Genomic DNA, 20,255 nt, shown 5'->3' with positions numbered 1-20,255 from the left:
CGGGCATTACCACCATAAATGGCTTCAGGTTCCATCCATTCCACGTTCCCGCCAGCATAATTTAGATACTGCCGGATAAAATCTATTAATTTTTTCTGGGGTTAGGTGCCATTGTGTCACAAGTTTCACCCATATTTTCTGGATTTGTATAGACCTCACAAGTTTCGGAACACTGGCCCATGCTCTCTGCCACTCTGTCGGCTCTATCAATTGACCTGCTGCCCCTTCCCAGTTTGCCATGTATGTCCTTACCGCGGGGCCCTCCCCCTGTTTGGTATATTTGTAAATGGCTCACACAACGTGTTTGTCCCCTGAGTCTCTCAATAACATTTCTCAAATGGTGTTAGGGGTCATGTCGCTGCTTGCTTCATAGCTGGGTGTGTTAGCCAACGCCTTAACTGAGTGTATCTGAACCTCTCCCCTTCTCCCACTGCAAAGTTAGCCTTGCACTGGATGAAGGATTTAATCTCAGTGCCGTCAAACATGTCTCAGATCTTGTGGCACCCTCACTCCCTCCATTCACTAAATCCCTCTCCATACCTCACCAGAGAGAATTGTGGGGTTCCAGCGATTGGTGTAGGTGGTGAAGAGAAAGTGGTCATTTGAGCTCGCTTTTTAATATCTCATCCCAGGATTCCTCCACTACTGCTGTAGTTTTCTGCAATACATGTTTGTCGGTCTATCTTCCTTGGGTTTCCATAGTACCTCCTCTAGGTTTTCCCCCACTACCGCCCTGTCCATTGCCCTCCATACCTTGTCCCGATCATCTCTCAGCCAATCTCTGATCACTCTAACCTGGGCCACCAAGAAGTATACCTTGAAATCTGGTTCCCACATTCCACCCTTGTCCCTTGGCATCATCATAACCTTTCTCACTATTACTATTAATGTTTGACATTCTGCAGCAAAAGCTCTTTCTGCTGCTTTGCTTTTCTAACACGTGTAAAGACCTCAGAATTGCTCACCCTATTACACAGACAAAAAGTTCTTGGACTCAGGAAGGCAATAATGTACACTTAGACCAGTAATTAGGACATACCTGGCTCTTTGCAGGCCCTTTATTCATATTCCATAAACATGCATAACACTATTAAATAAATGCAACTAGTTATACATAGATAAATGGACAAGGACAAACACAAGTATACATCACCGTTAGGGCAGTCGTAGGACAAAGTTTCATCTCAGCCATGGCAACACCACCCAGTCCCAAGGCAGGTAGGCACAGAGATATTTTGTTAACTAACGGGGTCTGGAGCGAAACGTCCTCCCTCCCAGCATGACTTTATCATCCGGGGTTCCAATTCTCTGTCACCTCATTGGGATACCTCTCTTCTTAAGGGGGACGAATCCCTGCCCCTCATAGGTTACCGACTGCCCCCGGCCGAAGGACAGACAGCAAGTATTGGAGGCAAGAGTGGAAAAATCCAGACAGTGGAAAAACCCAGTTTGTATCTCATGCTCTCATTCCCAGCACCCCTTATCAATGTACCTGCACATCTCTGACTCCCCTCTCGACTCGCCCTTGAGCGAATAATGCAAAACCGACCCTACAAAGTGAACTCATCTACTTCAACATTGCAAATGCCGCAGAAATAATTTCTGCCTCCTAACTGAGCTTGCTGCACCGTAGACTTTCATTGTGGTTCGGGAGAGAATGTCCAAAATGGCAGCGCACCGGCGCCATGTTGTTTAGCTCATTTTCACACACATACTACAATCCACCCCTTGGATAGTCAACTACCATATCATAATGAAACAAAGGACGGTATCAGAAACCGATGAAACATCCATACGAAACTGGGAATACATGAAACACAACAACAAACCATAAAAAACAACAGAACAACAAAAATAAATACAAAAACACAATGCTTAAGGAATCCATGAAAACAATTGATTCCACCAGCTCCTTCTCTGATCTTGAGTTACCCGGGAAGTCAGGTCATTCAAATTACTAATATGCTTCTCAATAGAACGGGAATGGTCATTTAAATCAAAACAGCACAACCCCTCAACAGCATTGCAACCTAAATTTTGCTTAAAAAACAAATAATCCACAGCAGTTCTCTTTTGCAAAATAGCCTTTCTAAAATGTCTGCCGTCCAAAAGCAGCTCTATCAAAGCTTGAGAAGTTTGATTAAGCCCCTTGACCACTACACAAGACAATCTAATCAAAGATTTATAACCACCCCCAGCCAACGCCCACACACCTACCAAGAAAAAAACAAGTGCCAAAATCTTAGGTTGAGATAATAAATGCATAGTAGAATCGCAATCTGACGATAGGTCAATATGATGAACAGAACGTGTAGCTCAACGAATCACAGGTTGTAAAGGAAACATCATCAAACTGAGCCGAGTCAAAGCACAAGGTCAACCAGAAATATTTACAGTTGTAGGTAAAGTTACCACAGGAAAATAGCCAACCTATTGGAAGTTTCACATGTCAAAGATGGCTGGCCGCCACAACAGTAAAATTACACAACATTGAATATGAAACATGCGTGCACTCGCTGTCAGAACACGCACATAAATTCTTCAAATAATGTCAGCCTTAGTCACCCCATCCACCAAGTGCAATTGCTGGCATAACGTGCTGAGGATCACAGGACATGATAAACACACACATCGGTTGGAGCAATGTCTTAGGTAACAATTTGCGTCATATTCCTCCACTTGCGATCAGTGTCAGAACAAAATTTGCAGTACTCATAAATGGAAAAAGAACTCCTCACATCGAGTCCTCAATCAGTGAATCATTATGCCGCACTCAGAATACATGTCACAGCAGAGGTGGCAGCATTGGTATGGCCACAAGGCACGTTGAAATCAAGTTCGAAGCATCATAAACATCAGCCTGGCAAAAATGTGAGATGTTCAAAACTCGACGGGGTAGAAAAGCCCACATATTCTATGGTTGCTTGACAATCGCAGCATAGCCATCCCACACAAAAGACATGAATGTCGCGGAAGAGGGCAAAACATCACGCCCATGTTCACAACGTTTCCTCAAAAAACCATGGTACAGTGCAGTCAAATTGGTGTCAGGCAACGTGGTAACATCAAAGCCGTTAGTTGTCATCCAGATCATGGGAGTCGGTAGTACAATGGAGACATTCACCACATCTTTTCACATGTCCCCAGAACCTCCCGAACGGACTACACACAAATCTACAAGCGCACACACCAAACACAGGATCTGAAGTGAAAAAAAGAAATTACAGAAAAAACAAGATATCAGAGAAGTACATCAATCACCTAAATAACATTTGTCAGCGGGAATGTGGCCCCATTTCCACTTTCCCGGTTCCATTACTAGAACAACCTGATCCTTTCCTGCTGCAATTACATCTGATGGAACCGGCGGGCCACTAGGTTTCTCAACCCAAACTTTTCCCCCTGGAACCATTTTGTCTGATGAGCCATAACCTTTGTCCCCATGTGAAGCCACCACTGTGGGCGGCTCTCCTTTTTTTATTATCATATATCATTTTACAGGGACGATAATCAGTTGAGCCACTCGATCTCCTTTATACATTGGTAACATTTCCTCTCCACTATAGATCCGAATTACCTTTATTTCTCCCTGATAATCTGCATCCACAGATCGCTCCCAGTACCTGGAACCCTCTCAATGCTAACCCAGCTCTAGGTGCAATCAATCCCATATGTTCTGAGGGAATCTGTACTCCAATTTCAATGTCAATAACACTGATCCCTCTTGGTTCAAGTCTCATCTCCTCCATAGCATGCAAATCCACCCCTTCAGTCTCTGGTGTCACTCAATAAGGAGCTAGAGCCCCAGGTAACAGTTACCAGTAGATATTGTTTCAAATGCCCTGTTAGGTTTCATTTGTAAAGCTGGTGTTAGCATTCCCATTAATGGAGTTTCACCATTTGCAATTGGTCTGTTATTTAACACTTGCACAGGGTTCAAAATGCATTCATGCCACCCTTTCAGGTTACCACTCCCAGTGTTTTGCAACTGTTCTTTTAACAAACCATTCATTCTCTCAATCAATCCCAAAGCCTATGGGTGATAAGGGACGTGGAAAATCCATTTGATGCCTTTCTCCAGACAATAGTCCTGAATCAGCTTTCCTTTAAAATGTGACCCATTGTCACTTTGAATCTGTAAAGGTACACCATAGTATGCTGCGGCTTGTTCTAACAATTTAATGGTATTCAACTGTGTAGCATTCTTGCACAGTGATACCATCAAGTATCCTGAATACGGGTCCACAATTGTACACGTATATTGACATCCTCTGCTGATTGGTATCGGGCCGATATAATCGATCTGCCAAATTTGCCCAGGTAATTTACCTTGATTTAATGTGCCTTGAATCATATGTGGAATAGATCTTTGTTTCTGATGCTGACACACTGGACATTGCAAAATCACTTTTTTCACTAATTCTAAAGGAACGCTAATTCCTCAATCTTGTGCCCACCTGATAGTAGCCTTTTCTCGAAGATACCCACTTTTCTGGTGTGCCCACTCAGCAATCCCTTCCAGATCATCTTCCTCACACCTCGCATTCTTAGCTGAAATTTTGCCATGATGATGTGCAACAGAATTGAACCAACGTTCCAAAGAGTCTGTCGCACAATGTCGATCCACATGATACACGGTCACTTTACTACGCATCAACATTTCGGCGATATCTTGACACAGGTCTTTTCCCCATAATTCTTTTGCATGAATCTTCCACCCATAGGAGACTCACAGATTTCTGTCACGTCTGGTGGTTCCAAATCAACTAGCGGAACCCCAGCCACTTGCTTGTGTAACTTCCCAATTGCACCTTTCCCTGTTTGGCACGATTTTGAATGTACCATTTCCATTTAATGATGCTGGTCTCTTGAGTATGTCCTATTCGATGTGTTTTAGGAGAGCTCAGTACCCATTGCATGATCAGAATTTCTGATCGGATTAATACATCATGACCCACTATCATTTGCTCTGGTCCAACATTAGCATGCCAACAACTGCTTTTCAAAGGGAGTGTATCTGTCACCAGCTTCGGGTACTTTGTGAAAAGTGCAGTGAGCAAAAAGCGATGGCCGCAGACTCTCAAAGTGGGGAAAAAAACACAGAACAGGTTATCATGCCATGTTCTTGCTAGAGAGGGGCAACTGCAACCTTTGTTGCTGTCACCAGCTTCGGGAAACCTATGACTCCAAAACCCCAAAGGAACTTGCTACCTGTCCTGTTTTTGCCATAAATTCAAATTGGCATAATCGTCATGTACAGATGCATTTAATTCAACTTCTCCTACTCTCAAGGGCCCTCTTTGGATCATATCTTTCGCTAGCTGAAATGCTTTCTCCTGTTCATCATCCCATTCAAAGTTACATTTGTAAAGAGGTGCTAGAATGTGTCCCAAGTGTGGCATATGCTGTCTCCAAAATCCAAACAACCCTATACATTTTTGAGCTTGTTTCTTATGCGCAGGTGTAGTGAACTCAAGAATCTTTTATATGGCTTTCGGCACCATTTCACGATGCCCATTATGCCACTGAATTCCCAGAAAAATCACGGTCTTTGCTGGACCCTGAATTTTAGTTTCATTAATTTCCCAACCTTCTGTTCTCAGTCCTTCAATAATTACTTCTAGGTGCGGCTGCACACTCTGCTCATCCTTCCCTGTATCAATATAGTGCGAAATCTGTACATCAGGATTGCACGGTATTTTATCCAAATGCTTTGCCACCAGCCGGTGACAAATAGTTGGACTGTGCACGTATCCCATAGGCAACCGTTGAAACGTATACTGCCTCCCATTCCGAGAAAATGCAAACTGCTCTTGACACTTTTCTGCAATCGGCATGGTAAAAAATGCATTTGCCAAATCTATCACTGCATACCAAGTTCCCTCGAACTTCTGCACATTCTCGATCAGAGTTACAGCATCCGGACTGCAGGTATTAATGGAGGAGTGTGCTTATTCAACTCACGATAATCCACAGGCATTCTGTAACTTCCATCTGGTTTCCTAACCGGCCAGACCGGATTGTTCCAAGCCGTAGTCACAGGACATAACACGTCCGCTTCAACATATCCCTTGATCGTGTCTGAGATTTCCTTATGCCCCGCAGGAATTAGATATTGTTTCAGCAACACATATTTCTGGGCCAAAGGAACCTGCACTGGGGGCATATTCAATTTTCCCACAAGGACAGGGGTACACGTCAATGCACTCACCCCAAACTGATACATCTTACCTCCCAGTCCTAAAGTCAATCCCTCCAGAATATCAAAGCCAATAATATATTCAGGAATGGGAACAATCAACACTTGATATTTATTCCTTCTCAAATTACCAATTTTCATATCAACTTTTGTTTTGAACTGCTGTGTCTCTTTCCCTCCCAGTCCAGTTATGGTAAAATGTCTACCATTAAATCTCGAGGATTACCATGGATCAATAGGGCCTCCGCTCCAATATCAATCAAAGCTTGAAACTCTTGCATATTCCCCGATTGGCAGAATAGTTTCACATTCACATGAGGCTGTCTGCCTACCTTAATCCGGGCAGGCGCAACCGGAGTTTGACCACAATCCTATTCGTATATTGAATGTGTCTATTTGGACTGTCTCCAACATCGTACTCACCAATTTTTGCAAGTCTGCATAAATCGGCTGATATGGTGAAGACATCCCCATTGACACTTCATCCATCTCCTCTTCAGGCGGTGCAGAAGGGAACTTGTCCCCAGCTGGCTTGTTCATATCTTGTCTTTTTTACCTGTTTGTACTGCTCTTTCCCTTCAAGCCCTCACTTTTAATATAGCTGGTATATTTCCAGAGTTTCAATCCTGTGAATGTCTTCTCGTGGCACTCCATCTTTTAGTAGCACTAAGAACATGTCTTTTCTCGATACACGAGAATCTCTGCTGTCGGATCTCTTTCCAGGAGCCAGTTTGTCACTAAGCCCCTCTCTCTCTCACGTGGCCTTTCTTCAACTTTGTCCCATTTGCCCAGGTCTGCTAGCCGTCTAATAGCATCGACCACCACCTCCGTTGAATTACCTGTCATTCCCACCAGCAAAGTCATGATTACATTTTTATAAGCCGGTGGAGCAGTTCGAATAATTGTATTTCGGGCTGAAACCGATAATGCCACCACCCCCATATGTTCTGGATCATCAATATGGATGGCTTCTTCCATAGCATGCTCCCTAAGTCTTTGAATTGCCTCTCTGTGTGTAAAGCCTCTTCTCCTCGCTAGGCCAGTCCAACGTAATCGGATACTTGTGATTACACCCTTGAGCTGCTAACTGTAACAAAGACAGTGTCGAATCTCTCCCTTGGGCATCAGGTGGCGACCCTGCATGCAATAACTCCAGAATATTAGTCTTATGGGACAATGGAAGAAATTGTGGATAATCTGTTGAATCCACCAGGAGACCTGCCACCCCTCCATCAAATAACATAACCATTGGTGATAACAGAGACTCACCAGCCCTCTGTTTCAATCGATTAATGATTTCCCCAACCTCTTGTTGAGAATAATCCTCCAACGTTGTCAAATCTACTAGACCTCTCTGAGGATTTTGCGGATATGGCCCAGTACGTCTATACGTAACCGGTTTAACAGTCATCTCTTTCCTGTCAGGCTCTGGTTCAGACAAGGTTTCTCTTCCTGAACCACTCTGAGCTAGTGTTGTCAAATACATCCCTGTCTCGTTGGTCGGGATCCCAATCAACCCCTGTGGAGGCAACCACTGTTGCCACCTTGCGGGTAGTCACACTCCCTCTTCTCTTTCGATATTTATATAGGGCAACTCTTACAGCAGCTCGCTCGGCTCCTGCCTGATATTTATCTGCCTTATGATACAATTACATCTGAAGTTGCTGTATTAGTGCAATCTGATTCTCAGCAGCTAGCTCTTTTTCCAACCTCAAGACATTCGCCTGTAATTCTACATTCTGCTGATGCATCTTTCTGAACGCATGCAACAAAATGCAACCTCTTCTGCTCAAAGCTGAGCACTCCTTTCCCTTCTCTACGAGTAATTGTTGCAAGCAAACCGCCACCTCGGCCGGACTTGCCACTCCTATACTCATATCCCAGGTCACACTCAAACCTGCGCCACATGCCCAAGTCTGTGCAAGTTTGTCATATGGACTCTTTGTCCACCCTGGGATCATCACTTCGGGACAATCTCCACCTGCGGAACTTCCCTTTTTTGTAAATAAGGAACTCATTGTTTCAATGGATATTTCCCATCCTTATCAAAAAACCTCAAACACAATCCCACAATTCACAAACTCAAAAAAGACCCAAGAAATTGCCCTTCTGAGTCCAAGCTTCAGATTCGTTTGGTATTTGGCATCAATTTAATCACAAATACCCTGCTCACAGCGCCACTATGATCGGCTTTTCTGACACGTGTAAAGACCTCAGAATTACTCACCCTATTACACGGACAAAAAGTTATTGGACTCAGGAAGGCAATAACGTACACTTAGTCCAATAATTGGGAAATCATTGGCTCTTTACGGGGCCTTTGTTCATATTCCATAAACATGCGTAAAACTATGAAATAAATGCAACCAGTTATACATACATATATCAACAAGGACAAACACAACAAGTATACATCACTGTTCGGCCAGTCATAGGACAAGCTTCATCTCAGCCACGGCAACATCACCCAGTCCCAGGGCAGACAGGCTTCGTTAACTAACGGGGTCAGGAGCGGAGCGTCCTCTCTCTCACCGAGACATCATCCCCTGGGGTTCCAATTCTCTGTCACCTCATTGGGATACCTCTCTTCTTAAGGGGGATGAATCCCTGCCCCATATAAGTTACCAACTGCCCCCGGCCGAAGGACAGACAGCAAGTATTGGAGGCAAGAGTGGAAAAATCCAGACAGTGGAAAAACCCAGCTTGTCTCGCGCGCTCTCGTTCCCAGCACCCCTTATCAATGCACCTGCACACTTTTCTGTGGAATGTATTCCAGGGGTCAAGAACATTGTGGCAGATTGTCGAGATTGCCGTCCCATCTCACTGAGTATGAATAAAGATGAAAGCGCTAGCGGTATGCAGGTGGTATGTGTTATTCCTGTGTTAGAAAAGTGTGAGTGGGAGAAGGCGAGTGAGGGGGATGCTGAGTTTGAGTGGATCAGGGAAGGTTTGCACCACGGTTGGGGCAGCAGAGAACTCACAGATGTGGGTAAAAGTTAAATGCATTTGTTGCATTAGTTGGCATAAAGTCCCTGGGCTTGACCAGATGTGATAGATGCCTCCCGTGATTTTGAGGACAAGATTGGTGAAGTTGGTGCATGAGGGTAATTTAGGAAGATCTTTGACAAAAAGAAGATTGCAAGAGTCATTTTGGTGGCTGGGGATGGCTGATGATGTTGTGTTGCTTAAGGATTGAGCAGTGTGTGCCATAAATGACAAAAGTAAGATGGCTTGTAACCAACTATTGATTCTGATCGAAGTGCTAGGTGAAGTGTGGTCAAAGTTGGCTTTCGACATAATGGGGTCACATGGATGTGTTAGGTGGGGAGTTAAGGTTTGTAGTGGTGTTGGTGGATTGTACATCAAAATGGTTAGAGAGAGCCGCCATGGAATCCGTGATGACGTATAAGGTTGTTGAATTTATGACAACAACCATATTGGAAGATAACACGTGTTCTGCTATATTTACTACTTAACACTGTAGGGTGTTTGTGATTTTCCTAATTTCTATAAAAAATATAAAGTTGTGCATACAATTTGCAACTGAAAGTGAGAATATATGGTGTGATTGAATAGAAAACCGCTAAACACATTTGTCAAACCCCCCTCTAATGGGGTTTGACAGAGAAGGGGTACCTTGTAGCATAGCGACAGACAATGGGGTGCAGTTTGTGTTGCATCGGATGGCAGAGTTTAAGCACAAATTTGGTATGAGGCATGACAACTGTGTTGTACAATCCTTCTGCAAATGGATTGGTTGAAAGAATGAACAGGTTTGTTAAAGGGGAAATACAATTGGTGATTGCTAATGGTTTGAATTGGCAAGGTGTTGTTTCGGAAGCTTTCAAAGCGTACATGTATACGCTGTCTACTTTTACAGGTACTCGCTTTTTTAACTCAAGAGGGGCAGGATGGCTGGATTGAAATATAGACCGTGGCTCTAAGGGGAGGCATGGTTACATGTGTGGATGTGGGTGAAGTGTTGGAAAGGGTTTGTTCTCGGCAAGAACAAATAAGGTGCAAGTGTGGCGAGAAGAGCGCTACATAGGTGGAAGCGGATGATGTGGTGAGGGTGAGAAATCAGAGGTACTGTGGTAAAAGTATGCAGGCTTGGATGATGGGTCACGATGGAGTAAAAAAAGGATTGCGATTCAGGATGGTGAGTGGGGGTGTGTGGTGCAAAAGCGTGGAGATGGTGTGTGTTCGGTGATAAGTTGCATGTTCACAGATGAAAAGTAGGACGTCAGCGGATGACAGTAATAACGAGAAGAGTCCGTTTGAAGAGTAAAGTGTCTCAGGGTCGTGCAAGACAGGTAACTGATGAGGTGAGCAAAAACGAAGAGATGCTGATTGACAATAGCATGCATGAGGTCCATGCGTGTGAGAATAGCATGCATGAGGTCAGTGCATGTGGGAATAGTGTACCTATACACACCTACGCCGCGATTAAGGGTACCTCCTGCCAGGTTCAAGGACTATGTCTGGAAGTGTTGTTAGCAGGTGTTTGGTTGTGCTAGGTTGCTGTGCTACTGTTTTGTTGGCTAGCGTTAATAGGTTGTGGTTGTGTGTGGAGGGAGGGAGAAGTGCAAGTAGTGTCTGCTAGCATTAGAAGTACGTTTTAAAATGGAACATTATGCAAGTAGACTGTTACAAAAAGGGGAGGTGTTCAAACTTGCGCGTCAGTTGCTGCGTTATGTGGTGGCTGGTTGCTTCATGGGGTACTTACAATAAAAGATGGGTTACCTTCTCCAACGGTATTCGGATTAATCACTACACAGATCATATCAAGAGAGGGGGCTCTTGAAACTGACAGTGGTTTCACCCCGCCCCCTCTGAATGCATCTATATAATATACATAGTGTATTGCAAGTCATTGATGCCCTCAGTCTTTCTTTCAACTTGTACCCTTATTCCCACACCACCTGGACCGCCTGCTCATTAATTGCCACCTACCATTGTAAAGCCCTGTGCAGTAGGGCAGCTCTGCTCAGTATCGTTTTTCTTATTTATAGTGTTTCTGATAAAAGAGCTGGCCTTTTTCTTCAATAAATGCATCTACTCTTTGTCAACAACTGTACAAAAACATCCAACGCCCTGTAGTTTGTGTAGTTTACTTGCGGAATTCAGATGTTCTTAAAGCAGAATTTTATGTAGTGTTGGCTGACCTGCAATACCTCTGCTTGTCTTTTGAAATTCAATTTCGAAGTAATTTTGGGAACAGGTTTAGAGCAGCAGGGTCTGTTAGGAAAGCGTCATTATTTCTTGTTGATACAAACATTAGCCCTTTTTCTAGTACTTTTGCTCCTTGCGCCGAAAATAGTCTGATAGGGTTACCATTATAGTTGTTTTTGTTGACCCATTCTTCACATTTTTCCTAATCTTGCCTATCTCGTCTCATTTTCTACGATTTCTGATCTGGAAAAGGAACTGCGTCGGTCGATCTGCAAACCCCTTCCTACTGCGGCGCGCTCATTTCAGAAGCTTGTTTGTGAGGAGACATGATTCGCTAGATTCATAGGGCATTAATAAGCTTCCCAAGGTGCATGACTGAGCAGCTCTGACATATTGGAGCTATGCCACGTGACATAATAGAGCAGAGTCACAGACCATGATTGTGCTGCAACAAAGGCATGAGCCACCTGCACCAGGGGCATGTCTGAACCGATCCACGGAGCATACCTGGGCAACACCAGAACAATAATTGAGCAGCACTAGGGCATATTTGAGTACAGCCACAAGTCAACCCTAATTGTGCTGGCCACAATCATCATTAATCAATGGCAGTGTATTTGAGCAGGGCTACTGGGCATGACTGAGTCACACCAAAGGAATAATGGAAGAGAGTCATGGAGCATTCTTCAGCAGAACCGGGGCCTAAATGAGCTGTCTTGCAGGACATAACTGAGTTGTGCTAAGGGGCATTATCGAGAAGCATCAGGGATATTATTTTGCATCACCAAAGGCATAACTGAGCCTACAACCAAGAGATATACATGAAATATTCATCTAGATAATTCCCAGAGGCACACCCATCTATTCAATCATCACACCATATATTCTCACTTTCAGTTTGCAAATTGTATGCACACGTTTATTTTTTTAATAGAAATTAGGAAAATCACAAATACCCTACAGTGTTAAGTAGTAAATATAGCAGAGCACGTGTTATCTTCCAATCATGCCCCATTCTTCCAATACTGACTCGTTATCTCATGATCTGCAAGCAATGCAACATTCTCACCAATGTTCATTCACCCCTTTTCATTTAAACACAAAAAGAAAAAGAAAACGCAGGACACCTTGCAAACCAATTTCTCAACCATATTCCACATCAACAGCACAATCGTGGTCTCAACTAGGAATATCATCAACATGACTTGGAATGATCTTGCGGCTTCATATCACAACTGGTTTTGACAAAAGGGGTAATGCACAATTTCTTTAAAGGACGACCTTCTCCGTTGAAGACATAGCTTCTGCTGGGATAATTACATCCATTTGCAGTGATGAGAGAAGGTAAATTGCAAGCTTTTTTGAGGAAATGAGAGAAAAACGAAAATCTCTGGTTTAAATTCATATCTCTCAATTGCCTCTAGTGTTGATGCAGTGTTCAGTGGGCTCTCAGTTTTAGAGTGTCCATTCCCCAAAGTGCTGTAATAAAACAAGGAAACTGTAAAGTAACGATTCAACGGGGTACTTGTATTAATTACACAGACACAGCTCCTCCAAAACCATCATCTTCTAATTCAAATTGCTGGTATATCCCTTACAAATCCTTAAAATGTATTCTATTACTTGAAGGATTAATGAAGTATCCAATACAGCTGATTATATGTGTGGGGATGCAGTTTGGGAAAAAATACTCCACTGGATTGCTAAATGATATAACCACCCAGGGGAACCGTAAACAGTTAATTTGGTATCTCACTCTGGGCTGTCCCACTGAAACATTATAGCATGCTGGGTTTAGGCAGGGGCATACCTGTCGATAATCCAACTGCCAGGGATTAGCCAGAGGTGCTAGGAACCTAATATCCTCTACCGACTGGCCATTAATGATGATATTTCTAAGACCATTTGAAACTTACTCTAATAAGAAAAAGGTACCAGATGCCTCTTGGAGCACAGAGGTCGCGTGACAGTGAATCATGTAGAGTGTCACCTCATCAACCATCCTAAAGGAATCGTAGACTTGTGTACTGCCAGATTCTCAAGAGGATTAGCACTCCATGGACAAGGACCTTATTTCAGAGGCTGTCCTGTGAATGTTACAGACATTTAGGGTCTGTTCTAGTGATAATATCCGTACATAATTCTGCAGGTGCTGCAAAACAGGCCATCTCAGGGGAGACCCTTCAAGGGCGTATCCATTACAAAGAAGAATGCTTACCTCTGTTGGGCTACAAAGGTCTAATCAGGTTGGCATCTCCTCCACACCGACAGCTCCTTGAGGGTGTATTGATGCCTCCACGCGGTGGCGTGCTGGTTTTCAAAAAGGCTTGAGATGAGAAAATGCTGTTTAGGTGAAGCGTCTCAATTCATGGTATGGCCTGTGATGACATCCGAGACCATGGGTACGTTTATGCACAACATCTAAACCCACACCTTGAGATTTGAGTCCACCATACTGGGCAGATTTGGTATTGAATGGCTAATGCAAAACTCCCATATTTTGAGCATGGCACAACATATTGGTGACACATTTAGTACTGTCCTGAATTATTACATCAACCTATTCCAAAGTCTCATGACAACGAGTCTATGGTGGCCTGAATCGAAGATCTGGACAAATCAAGATCTCTATAGTCAACTCCTTTTCATTTGTTTCAATGGTGTCCAGAACTAGCCACTGTAAATCTCTATCTTGGGGTCCTTAAGTCACACATTGCTCAATTTAAGTGCCATTCAACTGCTTTGACCGCGCCCTTGACCGGTGTTGACTGATCCAGCTATTTACTGAGCATGTAGCTATGCCAAAATACATTGGCCTTTACAGGCATATTATTTGATACTTAGCCATTTTGGTTAAAAACTGGTATGTCTATAAATCTTCCATGTGACATTGTGATATTGAAACAGGTCAGTTTGTATTGTGGAGCTGCATTTGCCTTGTCGTAATAGTACTGCCCCTTTCAGCCCCATTCTGCCAAGTGGCATGCACTGGCATCTTCTTACTGGCATCTCTGCTCCAAGACTTCCAGAATGTGCCCAAATAATGCCCTGTGATCTGACAGCAACGGGTGCAGGTAGAGAAGGGGACCCAGTATGTTTTTGAATGTATGGCTTCTGCTCTTTTAAGAGTGACATCTTTAAAATGTGTTAACCCTTTCATCCTCTGCTTTATCAGGTGGAATGGGGGCAGTGGTCGAAGTGTATGAAAAGAAGTGGTGGAGCCATGTTCCCCGCTGGCCTGCCCCCGCTCCTCACAAACCCCATCACCACGCCGCCCCCTCCCACACACAATACAAATCCCCAAACATATACACCTGCTGTTACACTGAAGTGCAAGTTTCAACTGCTTCCTACACTTTTATTTTAAAACGAAACCATTCCGGAACTGTTTCTTTTTAAAAATGAAAGTATGGCAACAGTAAAACTGAATTAAAAAAGCAGAGGAGCATCGCTCCCAAAAGTGCCGCCCACTTCGACCACTGAATGGGGGGGTCTAGGTACTTATTCTTGTGCTGCTAATCTCCAAGTCATCCCATTTAAGAACTCTAAGCAAATAAAGACACGCCTCAGAAAGGATTGACTTTAAAACCCAGCGGCTAGAATAAAAGGTGTGTACCTTTTATTGTCACCAAATGGTACACACATGCTTACAGAACACAAGAGCACAAAACAAGCGTTTGTTCAAGAGAATAAGGCTGAGTTCAATGCATTCCTCCCACCTTACATTTCTGGTGATTTTCCTCCCTAGGGTCAGTGGGATAGGCAGCTTCAAGACTTTTTTTGTGGGGCCCTGGAGACCAACAAGCACCACGAGGCACACCGTAGGCCCTGCTCGGGAAGGAGCTGCACTGGCTGCCCCTAAACCATACATTATGTTCAAGACAGGCTGAATCACCGGTATACAGTTCTTTTGCCGCCAAGTTTTCTTTAATTAGTTTTTTAACTAAATATTTTCATTGAAAAAAACATAAAATAAGGTGGTGGCGGGTAATGGGATAAAAGGGTGGGGGTTAGGGATAGGGATTAAATAATAGAGAAGGGGAGGTTTGGGGGAACTTTCTTTTTTTAAAGTCAATGAGTTTTCCAGATGAAAAATGTTCATTAAAAAAATCTCATATAAAAAAAAAAAGAATTCAGCCTAAAGGACATAGAACCGCATTACTTACAAAGCGGCCACCTCCAAACTCCCACCCTACCTGGCCAGGGGACCACCACTAGCCGTATTGCCAGTGTGAAAAAAAAGAACCGCAAGAGGGAAAGAAAACAGGAACCAGGGATTTTCCTCTATGAACCATGTCTCTGGAAAATTTTGCCAACTCAGAGGAGATGGACCCCCTCCGTTCTACACTTCCTCAAGGGCTTGAATGCTCATTGAATAACGTTCCACCAATGGCTCCAATCAACCCTACATCTCCTCCTTCGGAGGTCCCTCTTGCTCCTGCATCACCTATCCATTCTAGCTAGTTCTCAAACATCTCACCTCATGTGCTTTTGGCGGGTGTCACCCGCCATGTAATCCGTGCACTCACCCGCCAAGCCCCTTACTCGCTCATACACTTCAATGTGCTCCCAGCCGCTAAAAAAACGAATCTGCTGTTTTCAACCACCCTGGGGCAACAAAAGGTTGAGAGCTATGACTTCTGCCCCCACCCAACTCCCCCACACCAGAGCTTTAATGCACCTGGGTACTCCCCCCTGACCCTCTCTTCTCTTGCCTCCCTTCCCCCCGCCCCCATTCTCTTCTCCTTCTCTCCCATTGCACCGGACAAGGTCTCTAGAGTAGTCCGCTCTATGAAAGGCTCCTCCAATCAAGTGCTCCCCTGCTCCTCCAGAACTATCAAGGACAACATCTCCTCTCTCGCCCCCTCCCTGGCTGACCTCTGTAACCACTCATTTGCCACTGGCTCCTTCCCACAACCCCACAAGCACTCTTGTGCACTCTTGTGCACCCTCTGCTAAAAAAAGTGTCTGCAGACCCTTCATGCCTGGCAAACTATTGTGCTATCTTTATGACCCACTTCCTGGGTAAACTCATAGAGAAGCTGGTCATCCCCCAACTGATCCACTACACCGAATCGACTGGCTGCCTCCACGATCTCCAGTCTGACTTCAGAGCATCCAGAGGAACAGAAACTGCTCTCCTGAACACCCATTAAGGCTTGCCCTCAAACATTGACTCTTAACTCTCCTTCTGTTCTGATCCTTCTTGATCTCTCTGTGGCCTTGGACACAGTCAATCATGCCATCCTCAGAAATAGTCTCTGTAATACCCTAGGCATCATGAAGCGGGCACTGGCGTGGCTGATCTCCTTCCTTTCAAACCGACCGTCCCAAGTGAAATGGGCCCTTTTCTATCCTCCACCTCACTCTCTACCTGTGGCGCCCCTCAGGGCTCTATCCTATCGCCCTGGCTCTTCAACATCTACCTTGCCCCTTTGGCCCACTGGATCTCCACCTTCTTGCCTCACTTCCAGTGCTATGCTGACGACACCCAACTTTCCTTTAAGCTCCCATCCTCTACCTCCTCCCCTCCTCTCTCATACCTGACTGCCTGACTGCTATTCAGGCTTGTTGCTCTGCTAACAATCTCTGCCTTAATGCCAGCAAGACAGAGATCCTTCTCATTGGGACACCTGCTCCTCGCTCGTCCTCCCCACTCTCTGGACAGCCTCCTTGAGTCCCCTCCCCTCACCGACTTGTGAGGCAAAAAACATTGGGATCATCTTTGACTCCTCGCTCTCCTTCTCGACTCACATCACAGACCTTGCCAAGAAGTCCAACTTTCAGCTCCACCTCCGCTGGGGCATTCTTCCTTTCCTCACCTTTCCCCAGAAGCTCAATGTCTCTAGAGCTCTGGTTTTCTCTAGGCTGGACTAATGCAACAGCCTCTTCCTCAATCTGCCTTTGCCTTCTCTCCGATCTCTTCAACTAATCCAGAATAGGGCTCCAAGACTCATCCTTGGCCTCAAGCCCAGGGACCGCATCTCTGCAGCCCTAAAATCTCTCCACTGGCTCCCGCTGACTGCAAGCATCAAATTCAAGACCCTTTGCATTATCCACAAGGCTGTCTGGGGCCTGAGACCACTCTATACCCAGCTTTCCCTCCTTAAATACCTCCCCGCTAGAGTCCTTCGGTCCTCTAGCTCCAACTCTCTGCAGGTCAGATGCTTCTCCAAGCAGAGAGCCGGAGGTAGATCCCTTTCCTCAGCAGGAGTCTCCATCTGGAATGGCCTCCCTGCCCCCAGCAGACTTGAGCCGGATCTTCTCAAGTTCCGGAAACTCCTCACAACTTTCCTTTTCTCCTCCTCCTTCCTTCTCCTCCTTATGTGCTAATTGTCCCCCTGCTGCAAACTGTGCCTGGTGCCTCATGCGTCTTTGGTGGCTAGATCCTCCTTGACAAGCCCTTCCCTACCAACATCCTTTCCCTGAAATTGCCCTCACCCTCCCTTCCTGGACTAGCCTGAATTTGGTCTGCCCCGTCCTTTGCACTTTTCCCACTTTCCCTGCACTTGCCACCCGTGGCCCTCCTAGCACATGCTCAGTCCCCCTGGGCCACCTACTCCTGCACTTCACCCCCTCTTTCCCACCCGTTTCCTCACCCCTCCCTAATCCCCCCCCCCGTGTCTCCCCCACTTCCACCCTCCCCTGCACTTTTTCTCTGCACTTGTACAGTAAGAATGCCACAAGGTCCAGTGCGACAGTTACTGTTTGCTTTTATCCTAGCCGCCCCCCCCCCCCCCTTCCTTTGTCTTGTGGCGCCTGGAAACACTTGTGTATAGGCACTCATCCATTCAGTCATGAACTCATTCTTCACGAGCGCTTCCCCAACACAGGGTAGAGGTGGACCCGATCCATACGCACATTACAATGACCCACCCTCAGCAATAGAACAGACATACCAGACCCGTTCGGAAAGGGTTCGTGAACCAGAGGAGCAGCAGACAGCTGCCCTGATCCTATTCCTCTGTGCACCTTCATTTGCTGATTGCATTTTGCATTTTGTTAGTGCTCAGATGGGCCTCAGGGTGACATGTGGCGCTATAGAAGACACAAATAACTAATCAGAGACTTTCCAGGGATTTCTAGAACAAGAGGAAGTACTCACCGCACAAGTAGCAGGCAGTCCCCAGCTGCTCCCGGCTGCAGGTTTGTTGTTTCTCTCCAGGCAACCAGGGGGGACAGGAGTGGGAGGCACTTAAAGGCACAGGCAGGTGTCCTTCTCCAGTGCGCATGCTCATCGGCTTTACAGATCCTCCTATTTTTGCAGGGACAACACATGTTTCTCATTTAGAAATGTCGCACCAATAGAGACGAATACAGGAACAGCGCTCAGTTTTCAAGCGTGTTCTCTTAGCACACACTCAGCTAACCCTAGAAGAGATCAGTGGAGAAGCGCCTAGAAGCCGGTCAGCCAGTGATCAGACATGATATACATAAATCTTTAAGCACCCTCGTTATGCCATCCTTTTTCATTTACAACACGACCTATTGAAACGTCAATATAATATTTAAGACGGCCGCTACATGTGTTTTGAAATTATCTTTGACACAGCTTTTGGAAGCTGAGGGACGTATTCTTACGAAGCCTCTTCACATAGCATATAAACATACATGCCAACATGATCCATTCCATTCGAGACACACTATTCCAGATTTGGGATTCACTTTGCATTCTGGGACCTCAAGTCCTGGTTTTCCCCATAAACCAAGGACTACAAGTTCCAGAATACAAAATGAAAGCCTGGACTGGATTAGTGTCCCCCGAATGGAATGGATAGTATTGGTTTGTATGCATCATTATAACATACCACTCGACGGTTCAATAGTAGAGGCCAGGTCACATTTCCTCAGTGAGAAGGGGTTCTTTGCTGGGATTTAGATGATATGATATGATAGTTTATTTATATAGCGCCTATACACAATGTGTTTCAAAGCGCTTCAAGGCAAGGGCGGGAACAAGGGTAAATACAATGACATTCTTACAGGCCATGAACAGTAAGGATGTGAAATTAACTATCGTACTTGGCCTGACAACATTTCAGATAGTGAGAACAAAGTATATGGTGGAAGGCACAACTGTGTCAAAATGTATATATTTAGATCATTATGATAGTATATGGTTGTAGAGCTTCAAGAAGTTCATACAAGTTTTCAGGTGCAGCAGGGAGAATCCCGAGGCCACTCGAGATTCATTAAAACAAAACACCAAACACACAACAGTCGTTGCCAGCTGCTAACCCTATGCTGCACTCCTAATGGAAAGAAGACCCAGTTGTTATTTTTAGAGTCTTGTGCGTTCAATCCCCCTCCAACTAGGAGAAGTTTTGAGTCACGAGAAACCACAATCTGAAATAGTTACGATGCAGTCAGCATTTCACTGTGTACATAGTCCTTTCATGTAATCAACCAGGTATATTAAACATCTGTCTATCTGCTCGTCTACAGAAAAGCACCACCAGACTGAGACAGAACAGTATATAAACAGATCAAGTGTTTTTATATATAGATTGGTAAATTTTACCACAATGCATTCAAATTTACACCCACACTGTTACCTAGTAGTGTGCCAATCATTAACAACAAAAATAATAGTACATTGACAATATTCTGAAACAATGACAGTATTCTGAGCTGAATCACAGTCCTCAAACGCATCCAAATGTACTCAGAAGATTATTCACGCAGAAACTTGAAAACTAGGAATTCACATGTAGCTGAACAAAACAGAGTAACCACATTAATTTAATTTCCCTTCTGAGCAGTATAATTCTTTCTGCTCAGTGCCTCCTTAACACAACCATGTGTGCCGACGCGTTTCGGATTACGCAACAATCCTTCTTCAGGGCGGGGTGTGTTATGGTATCAAAAAATGTTCATAAATTCC

At 44.7% G+C, this 20,255-nt stretch overlaps 1 protein-coding gene across 1 annotated transcript in view; it reads right to left on the bottom strand.

The window, feature by feature from the left end:
• Positions 1 to 18,570, bottom strand: part of LOC138513554 (uncharacterized) — a 95,847-nt gene extending 77,277 nt beyond the window's left edge. Inside the window, exon 1 of the mRNA XM_069628498.1 lies at positions 18,477 to 18,570. The gene's annotated coding sequence lies outside the window, so the exon portion shown is untranslated. The remainder of the gene's footprint in view (positions 1 to 18,476) is intronic.
• Between the last annotated feature and the right edge of the window lie 1,685 nt (positions 18,571 to 20,255).

Source organism: Ambystoma mexicanum, chromosome 12, assembly GCF_040938575.1.
Source record: "Ambystoma mexicanum isolate Mex_15411 chromosome 12, UKY_AmexF1_1, whole genome shotgun sequence".
NCBI lineage: Eukaryota > Metazoa > Chordata > Amphibia > Caudata > Ambystomatidae > Ambystoma > Ambystoma mexicanum.
Note: the sequence above shows the minus strand (reverse complement) of the source record. Positions and strands in the feature narration are given on the sequence as shown.